The sequence below is a fragment of the Dama dama genome, chromosome 5 (genome assembly GCF_033118175.1).
Source record: "Dama dama isolate Ldn47 chromosome 5, ASM3311817v1, whole genome shotgun sequence".
NCBI lineage: Eukaryota > Metazoa > Chordata > Mammalia > Artiodactyla > Cervidae > Dama > Dama dama.
In genome coordinates, this window is record NC_083685.1 from 54,158,655 (window position 1) to 54,168,637 (window position 9,983).

A 9,983-nucleotide genomic window follows, 5' to 3' on the forward strand; every position below is an offset into this window, starting at 1 on the left:
GAGATACTTTATGATAGGAAATAAAAATAAAATCCCATACTGAATAAATAGATGATTTGCAGTATGAATGTGTTTCTACATATATGTCTATGGGAAACCATAAAAAGGGATTATAAGCTGTGAACCCAAACTTTTCTTGACCTCCAAATCAGAAATGTGTCCCCACAAGATTCTAAATGCACATGTTATCACAGTTTAAAACTTGGCTTTTCCCGTTGTTTTAACAACTGAATGTTATATGTTTTCCCCCTGTGGCAAAATGATAGGCAAAGAAATTTAGATTAAGCTTTGGAAATTGTTGTTTTAGCAAACCTTGGTTTTGAAGAGTAGAACTCTTACATCAAGTAAATTTTTTGACCTTGAGATGATGATGAATTAAACATTTGATAGTTTCTTGGGGTTTTTGTGAATCACATACTATTGGCTGCAGGTCCATTTTCTAAGCATCATTTTGCCAAAAGCAAGTTTCCAGAAGCTAATTTGCTAAATTTTATTCTCTTAAGTGGTAAATTTGCAGTGTGGACAATTTTTGGACGGAGTGGAATCTGTGTTGCTAAGCCCACCCATCACCATTCCCGCTGCCATGGCCGCTCTGAGCATGTGCCTCTTGGATAACAGCAGAGGGGCTGGGGAAGGAAACTTAGTGATGTCCAGAGAAAGTGGTCTTCCAGTCCACCTGGCTGTTGAAATCCTCCTTTGTTGGGGTCACTCTTTGGTGAGCATTATATGAGACACAAATGTCTTCACATTCTATGCTCATTCATGGAGATCCATCCACATCCCTCTTACCCAGACCTCATTGATGCCAATTTTCCAATTGTGTTTCTTCCACTCAAACCATTAGCCAGATAGCCCATGGTTTGCTTGCTTTTAGGCAAAATGAGTGACCCGGTTCAGTGCTCACAATTCTGCCTGCTGGGTTTTCTGTTCACCACAGTCCTGCAAAGCTGTCAGAAATGGGGCTGTAGGGTAGCCACAGCTACCCTCTTTCAGGTGATTGCCTGTATATTGTGCAGGACCACCCATCTATAAACCAAGTCTAGTTTTTTAATAGGAAAGCTTAGGAAACTTCATATGAACCATGGGTGTGGGTTGAGATGAAGAAGGCAAATAATATTAATAGGGACTATGCAACTTATGCCTCTGGGCCTGCTCCAGCTCAATTTCATCTATGTGCTGTGTGCTTAGTCACTCAGTTGTGTCCGACTCTTTGTGACCCCATGGACTGTAGCCCACCAGGCTCCTCTGTCCATGGGGATTCTCCAGGCAAGAATACTGGAGCGGGTTGCCATGCCCTCCTCCAGGGGATCTTCCCAACCCAGGGATTGAACCCAGGTCTCTTGCATGGCAGGCCGATTCTTTACTGTCTGAGCCTCCAGGGAGGCCCAGTTTCATCTATACCACTTCCGTTTTATGATGGAGTGCATGCTCGACTTTCTGTTTGGGTGGGTTAGACCAGGGGTCTCCAATCTCTGGGATCTAATGGCTGATGATCTGAGGTAGAGCTGGTGTAATAATAATAAAAATAAAGTGCACAATAGATATATGCTTGAATCATCCTGAAACCATCCCTCCACCATGATCCTGTCTATGGCAAAATTTTCTTGCATGAAACTGGTCCTTGGTGCCCAAAAGGTTGGGGACCGCTGGGTTAGACAACATCCAGCTCATGATTGGCAGTTCAGATCACATGGTAACTTGGTGGCCCATGGTCATGTGATCAGTCTCTATGAAAGCCCCAGTTAAAAGCTCCAAATTTATCTCTCAAAAAGAGAATAGTATATGCAAAAAAAATGGTTTGGCTTTGCTTTAATCACTAGGCTGTCTTTATTGACTTATAAGAACCTGCCAAAGACTCCGTATAATGTCTTTATCTGCTAGTAGTACTTGTGTGTTAGTCACTCAGTCATGTCCGACTCTCTGCAACCCCATGGACTGTAGCTCTCCAGGCTCCTCTCTCCATAGAATTCTCCAAGCGAGAGTACTCGAGTGGGCTGTCTTTCCTTTCTCCAGGGGATCTTCCCTACCCAGGGATTGAACCCAGGTCTCCTGTGTTACAGGCAGATTCTTTACTGCTTGAGCCACTAGGGAAGCTCAATAATACTTGAAGCATCATCCAATCTGATGGGTTCTATAACTCACGTGGTGGAATAGCTTTTATGAAAGTGGGGACTTGTAATAGAGCTTTCTTTTGTTTAGGGTCCTGTTCCAAAGTGTCAGCTTTCAGGTCCCTCAGTAGATGGGTCCGAGTAACATGTCCAGAGGAAATATACATGGCCTCCAAAATCCACAAAGCTCCCCTAGGCATTTTTAGTGTTAGAAAGGGAAAGATGCCACCACTTGTTTTTCATCCTGAAAGGGATTTTACCCCTGAGGCTGGCTCCTGCGTTCTTTGGGGTTTTGTTTCCTACTCTCTGGCATGCAAATATTTTACTAATGTGTGTAGAGTGGTCACTACCTCCTGCTAAGCAGGTGCAATCAGCGGTTTCATCAGTGTAATGGACCAGCATGATTCCGCTGGAATGAAAAAGCAATCAAGGTTCCTGCAGACTAAATTATGACACTGCTAAGAGATCATTTAGCCCTGAGATAGAACAGTGAAAATATATTGCTGGCCATGCCAGCTGAAAGCAAACGACTTCGGATGGTCTTTACTAACAGGTACACCAAAAAAGATATAACATTTACCAGATCAATAGTTGTATAGCAGGTACCGGGGAATGTGTTGATTTGCTCCAGCAATGAAACCACATTTGTAACAGCAGCTGTGATTGCTTGATAATGTTTATGATAATCTACTGTCATTGCCTAAGATCCATCTGTCTTCTGCACAGGCCAACCAAGTGCATATAGAATCTTTGCTTAGTGAGCTTGCATCAGTCAGTTCAGCTCATCCATCTTTGTATTCTGTACACCCCGATCCACACTCTTTAGCTATATTATCAAACATATTCCTCAGGCTTCTCTCAATTAGAAGATTGGAAAAATCATGCAGTTTTTTTGGTATGTGTTTCATCTCTGCATGACCCATACTTAGGAGGTCTTCTTTGGGACCTCCTGGTGTGTGAATCTAGAAGCCAAGAGAAGTAGCGGGAGTAGGTTGTGAGGAGGATCAGCAGCGCTGTGTAAGACAGCTATCTCAGAGGAGGGTAGGAGTTTCCTCAGGCAAGAAGAGATTTTCAGGCACAAATGGAAAGTCTAATGGTGAAGAAGGATCCTCAGATTTTAGGGTTTCATGGTTCAGGATATGCAGCTTCATCACAATCTGCCCATAAGTTCCCATCCCAGTGTTCAGTGTCTCATTTTTTCCAGTTAATACCCTAATTTTAACAAAAGAGGCCACGTGACATCAATAATTCAGCTTGTGTGATGTTATCCAGCTACCAATTACACATTGGGTTTCACTTTTTAGAAAACTTGGCCCTAGACTGAGATTTTTACAGGGGTTAGACTTTAGGATATAGGAGCTTCCTTTAGGGCAAATATAGATGTTTTTAGGTCCCTAAGGTAAACTAGGAATTTAAAGCCCTGAGGTCTTCCTTTTCATTCCTTAAGTATACTCCTTAATTTTCGATAAAGTGTATGACAGCAAATAACTGGTCATCCAGAGTCTTGCCTTCTACAGGCTCTTACTGACAGGTGTCAACAAATGATCATTCGAGTAAATGTTTTGCTGTAGTATGCCATAGACTATCAGTGTCCTCTTCAGCATTGGAAATAGGGTCATCAGTATTTTTACGTATGACCAGATTAGGTAGCCAGTTCCAGAAAGCCTAGGAAAAGTGAACCAATCCATTTAACTCATCCTTAAGATTCTGTTCCTTTCATACCACTCTTGGCACCAAATTATAAATCAGTTAGACTTACGTCAAAGAAACACGTTATATATAAGTTTGACTTTACACAGTTGTGGGAGCTAGTTAAATCATAGATATAAGATTTTTGCTTTTGTTTGGTGCCGGAATTTGAAATCTTCAGGGCAGGCCACAGATAAACATCAGTAAGGAGAGGTGTTTATAAAGCAGGGAGGAGCCAGGAGAACCTGGAACCCCACAGCAGGAGCTAGAACTTGAGAGGATGACCTGGAACCCATGTTGGCCTCAGGATGTGGGTGTCCTGCAAGAGCAGCAGCTGGCATTTTTTGTCATGGAGTTAAACACACATCTGGCTCATGAGTCAGGGAAGCTGAAGGAGGAGTCAGGTGAAAATGCAGAGTGGAGGGCCTGGCTGTTAGGTCCTGCCAGTGAAGGGAGCCTGTAGACAAGCAAAGTGCATGAGGACAAGGCATCCATCCTAACCTCCCAAGCAAAGAAATAAAATGACTGCCATTTCACTTCCACCTTCCTAAGGTCGTGCAAAAATATTTTCTTTGTGTCTCACCCTAGCTAGAAACATAGACTGTACCTCTGGGAAACAGGTTTCAGCCTGGCCGTGTTGAAACATTACAAAGTCACCACACAGACTAAGGAAGAAAATCCATATGATCATCTCAGTAAATGTCAAATAACTATTTGATAAAATTCAACATGCATGCATTTAAAAAACCCTCAGGGACTTCCCTGGCTGTTCAGTGTTAAGGACTTCACCTTCTAATGCAGAAGGTACTGGTTCAATCCCTGGTAGGGAAGCTAAGATCCCACATCCCTTGGGGCCAAAAACCAAAACAGAAAACAGAAGTAACATTGTAACAAATTCAATAAAGACTTTAAAAATGGTCCACATTAAAAAACAAAACAACAACAAAAAAAACCCTCATTAACCTAGCAACAGGAAGAAATGACCTCTGCCAATAAAGGACATTATAGTTTTCTCTTCCTAAGATGCTGAGCAAATGAAGGTTATATGCTGTCACTGTTCATATTCAACCCCATACCAGAGGAATATGGATCAGCAAAGCTCTCAGGAAAACCATGAAGGACGGATAACTTGACTCAGCTCCTTTCTACCTGCATACGAAAGTCCCTGCCCTTTCTCTGGGGCCATCATTCTGTCCTCTTTTCTTTATCGAATTTGTGATAAAAGATGGAAGAACTATTACTTGCTCACTAATATACCTAAGCTGTTAAACCTTAAAGTCTCCCAGAGGATGAGACAAAGGGCTTTCAAAGCTCTTTACCTTAAATGTGTAGATACAGACAGATATAGTCTTATCTCAGGATTTCTATCAGTGATTTTCAAATACTTTAATGTCTGTAAAAATAACGTGGTTTGCTTATTCAGAACGCAAATGCTTGGTATGTGGTCTAAATTATTCTATACCCTCAAAAGCAGACAGTTACATTTCTTAACAAAATTCTCACAGTCTGATTTCCCACTACTTGTTTCTGGTTGTCCATCCTGTCTAAACAACCTGGATCACTGAGGTGATGCTGAATTATAAGCGAATTTTCTGAGGCATAAGATCTCAAATCAGTGGTGCCTCCTGTGGCATTTTATTTAGATTAGCAATTCTTTAATAGCCTAAGATTCAAGTCTGTTGGCACAGAGAAGTTGGCAAAGCTAAAAATAGATCATCCAGCATTTGGGAGAGAGTAAAAATTCATTCAAGCTCAGTAGATCTTTTTTCTGTTCTGATTATTTAGAAAGAAGAAGTGGGTAAGAATGAGTAAAATGAATGGGATGAACGTAGGACTCAAGATTAATGTGATTCATCCCCTGTTATTTTTATTAAAGAAGAAACTGTACTTTGAGTATCAATCAAAATCTTATGAATTCTAAATCTCATAGCAAGAAGCCTTCACCCACACACAGTTGGCGACAGACACATCAATAGCGATTTCTTTAGATCACATTGTCTTGGGTGTGTCTAATGCCCGGAAGAAGGGCTCAACATTCTAACTGAATAGAAAGTGGAACTTCATGGCAGTCATAAATTATCCAAACAGTGAGATCCCTGAGGAAGGCTACTGCTACTTGTGAGATAGAAAAGAAGTGGCAGAGTAGACCCAGTGAAGCTGCTCTGTCTCCACAATGGACAGACTAAATACTGGGGTCATCAATAGTCCAGAGAGTGAGAGGTCTTGAAAGAAATAATTTAATTTCTATTCCTCTGCTTAGATCCTTTTTAGAGTAGGATGTGTTAAACATTCATACACAAAAACCTCAATTAAATATAGTCCAGAAGCCTGGAAGAGGGAGCTGTCATGCTCTGAAACTATAGCAGAGCCTAATAGGCAGAAGAAAGACTCCTCTTCTTTCCTGGCAAGGATTCAGCCAGTGAAAAGCCATGGACTCTTTGCTTACTGCAACCCTCCCAACTTCCTTTCCCCTTGTATATGAGTTCGCTTTCCCTAGCTGTTCAGTAGCTTTCATGTGGTTCTTCTTGGTCACAGATACCAAACAGCAATTTTCTGCTGATCTTGAATAAGCCCATCTTTGCTAGAAAAATATCTGGCAATCTATTTGTTTCAGGTCAACAGATGTTATCATCTGTCACTTTTGATTGAGGATACATAGAGGGTAGAGGTTTTGGAGCCAATTAGTCCTATTGCTTATAGAGCCTGGGGTCATTAAGCCCAGGACTGTCATCCTTAGAAGGGCTTTGGACGTCCAGTCCATCAACACACTGCTCTTCTGTCATGAGGGGTGGCCTTGAGAATCCAGCTCCTTATCATCCTAGACTTAACGTTTCTGCAAAGGCATCAAACACATTCTCTCTCTTTTTGGAGCCTTTTCGAGGACCATGGATGGGGATCATCAAGACTCACACACCACCTGAACCCTCTGAATGAACTGTCTATATATTTTTATATGGAACGGGGAAGGGGGTCTGTTCACTGGCTGTACCTACTCAGAGTTAATGTTAAATCTTTTTGTGTCAATTACATTTCCTAATGTAGTTCTTGGTTAGAAAGCTTATCTGGCATTTCAGGTATGCTTAAAAAGTGGGTAGGGAACATGTCAGTGTTAATATTCCAGGAAAATGTCACTTATGGGGAATTTATGGAAAAAGATATGCTGATAGTTCACTAATACTTGAATCATTATTGCCTCTTGTCCTGTCAAGAAAAACTTTGCACCCCAAGCTTTTATACCTCACCTTATTTGCAATTTCTTCTAGGTTTCTGAGCACCACCAGAGTAAAGTCAAACAACAGGAAATAATGTGAATTAAGACAACTGCAAATTCCCGGTCTCTGATCACAGCTTGATTTTCAAAGCTGTCAGTCAGTCTTTCCATGTGTTTCTATTTCCATTCACCATATTATCTTTGTCAACTCCCATTCACACTAAGACCTCTGACTACCCTCTGTCCTCAACTGTTCTAATTTCATCTCCTACTCAGAAAAACTAGAGGTAGTCAGGGAACTCATCATCACTGTTTTGATCTTCTCTCCTCTCCCTCGTCCATTCTAACATCTCAATGAGCAAATATTCCTATACAGTGTACCTCTATTCCGGTCCTCACTTGTACCTCCTGCCTCTAACTTTCTCAGAGATCTCATTCCACCATTTATCTCTCTCTCAGCACCCCTGATGGTCTTTAGCCGACACACTCAGTCTCGCCTATTTAGAGATACATTCTTGGACTCCGGGCACTGCTGTCATGTCAATGGCCATGAACTTTGGATCCAGGAGCTTCCAGCCATGGCCCCCAGGTAAGGGCCACTTCCTGCTCTGTCTCTTTGGTGAATGTAAACTCTTCAGAGAGAGATTTGTGAAGTGTCTCCGGGAAAACAATTTTGAAACTGCTTTGCACAGAAATGAATCAGAAGATTATTTAAGTGCAGGATGAAGAGGCAGCTGATGACACAAGAATCCGGGGAAAAACTGGGATTTGGGCATTTGATAGATGGAAGGTCAGAGACAAACTGACCTGTGATGGGAGGAGGCCCGCAGGGCTGTGTGGGGCCGTCTGACGACCTGCTGCTCCAGCAGCATGCATGTAGGTGCCGTGGCTCAGGAACGGGCTTTGGGGGCACCTGCGAGAAGCCGTCTCAACCAGGACAGACACGCCTCCCTGACAGATAGGCCTTGTGGCTGCGAAATGGCTCATCTAAGTTTCCAAAGGGATTCTGGGTGACAGTGCTTCCTTTAGAGTCCCATTTCCCCCCAGGACTGTTAGGGTTTGTCTTCAGGTTTTTGTGTATAAGACCCCCCCGCCCCAGGAGGGAAGGTACTGGGTGACATTTGCCCAGTGAGTAGACACTGTGGGTTCCTGGGAGATGCTGGGTTCACATCACAGCATCTGCGTGTTGTGTCACATCACAGGCTCTGTGTGTCTTTTCGGTGTTAAGTGAATAAATGTTCATGAATGGCAGTCTGTTACGTGGACAGAAACTGTCAGGAAAATGTTCCCTAGCAAATGGTTTCCTCTTTGTACTCATAAATATATTCCATTAAAAATAATAAAAAAATTCCTGACTTTCCAGAAGACATTGCAGGTGATCAGTACGCATATGAAAAGGTGTCAGCATTGCTAACCATCAGGCAGATGCCTGAAATCAAAACCACATGTGTATACCTATGGCTGATTCATGCTGATGTTTTGCTGAAAACAACAAAATTCTGTAAAGCAATTATCCTTCAATTAAAAAATAAATTAATTAAAAAAAACCCCACAGTGAGATACCACTTCACATTTGTCAGAATGTGTGTCTGTCTGTGTGTGTTAGTCACTCAGTCGTGTCTAACTCTTTGTGACCCTGTGGACTGTAGCTCTCCAGGCTTTTCTGTTCATGGAATTCTCCAGGCAAGAATACTAGAGTGGGTTGCCATTCCCTTCTCCAGGGGATCTTCCTAACCAAGGGATCAGACTCGGGTCTCCTACATTGCAGGCAGATTCTTTACCCTCTGAGCCACTAGGGAAGTCCTCTGTCACAATGGTTGTCATCAGAAAGACAAGAGATGTGGAGGAAGGGCAATGCAAGTGCACTGTTGACTGGTTTGTAAACTGGTACAGCCACTATGGAAGGCAATATGGAGGTTCCTCAGATATTTAAAAATAGAACTACCATAGGATCCAGCAATTCCACTCCTGGATGTATGTGAGAGGAAAAGGAAACCACTTAAGTAGAAAAGATATATGCACTCATGTAGAGGATCATGTCATCTGCAAACAGTGAGAGTTTTACTTCTTCTTTTCCTATCTGGATTCCTTTTACTTCTTTTTCTGCTCTGATTGCTGTGGCCAAAACTTCCAACACTATGTTGAATAGTAGTGGTGAGAGTGGGCACCCTTGTCTTGTTCCTGATTTCAGGGGGAATGCCTTCAATTTTTCACCATTGAGGGTGATGCTTGCTGTGGGTTTGTCATATATAGCTTTTATTATGTTGAGGTATGTTCCTTCTATTCCTGCTTTTTGGAGAGTTTTAATCATAAATGAGTGCTGAATTTTGTCAAAGGCTTTCTCTGCATCTATTGAGATAATCATATGGTTTTTATCTTTCAATTTGTTAATGTGGTGTATTACATTGATTGATTTGCGGATATTAAAGAATCCTTGCATTCCTGGGATAAAGCCCACTTGGTCATGGTGTATGATTTTTTTAATATGTTGTTGGATTCTGTTTGCTAGAATTTTGTTAAGGATTTTTGCATCTATGTTCATCAGTGATATTGGCCTGTAGTTTTCTTTTTTTGTGGCATCTTTGTCTGGTTTTGGAATTAGGGTGATGGTGGCCTCATAGAATGAGTTTGGAAGCTTACCTTCTTCTGCAATTTTCTGGAAGAGTTTGAGTAAGATAGGTGTTAGCTCTTCTCTAAATTTTTGGTAGAATTCAGCTGTGAAGCCATCTGGTCCTGGGCTTTTGTTTGCTGGAAGATTTTTGATGACAGTTTCGATTTCCTTGCTTGTGATGGGTCTGTTAAGATCTTCTATTTCTTCCTGGTTCAGTTTTGGAAAGTTATACTTTTCTAAGAATTTGTCCATTTCATCCAAGTTGTCCATTTTATTGGCATAGAGCTGCTGGTAGTAGTCTCTTATGATCCTTTGTATTTCAGTGTTGTCTAAGATTCTACCAGAAAATTACTAGAGCTAATCA

At 41.7% G+C, this 9,983-nt stretch overlaps 1 pseudogene; it reads left to right on the top strand.

The window, feature by feature from the left end:
• The first annotated feature begins 7,545 nt into the window (after positions 1-7,545).
• Positions 7,546-7,814, top strand: LOC133055800 (cytochrome c oxidase assembly protein COX19-like; annotated as a pseudogene).
• Positions 7,815-9,983: the final 2,169 nt, after the last annotated feature.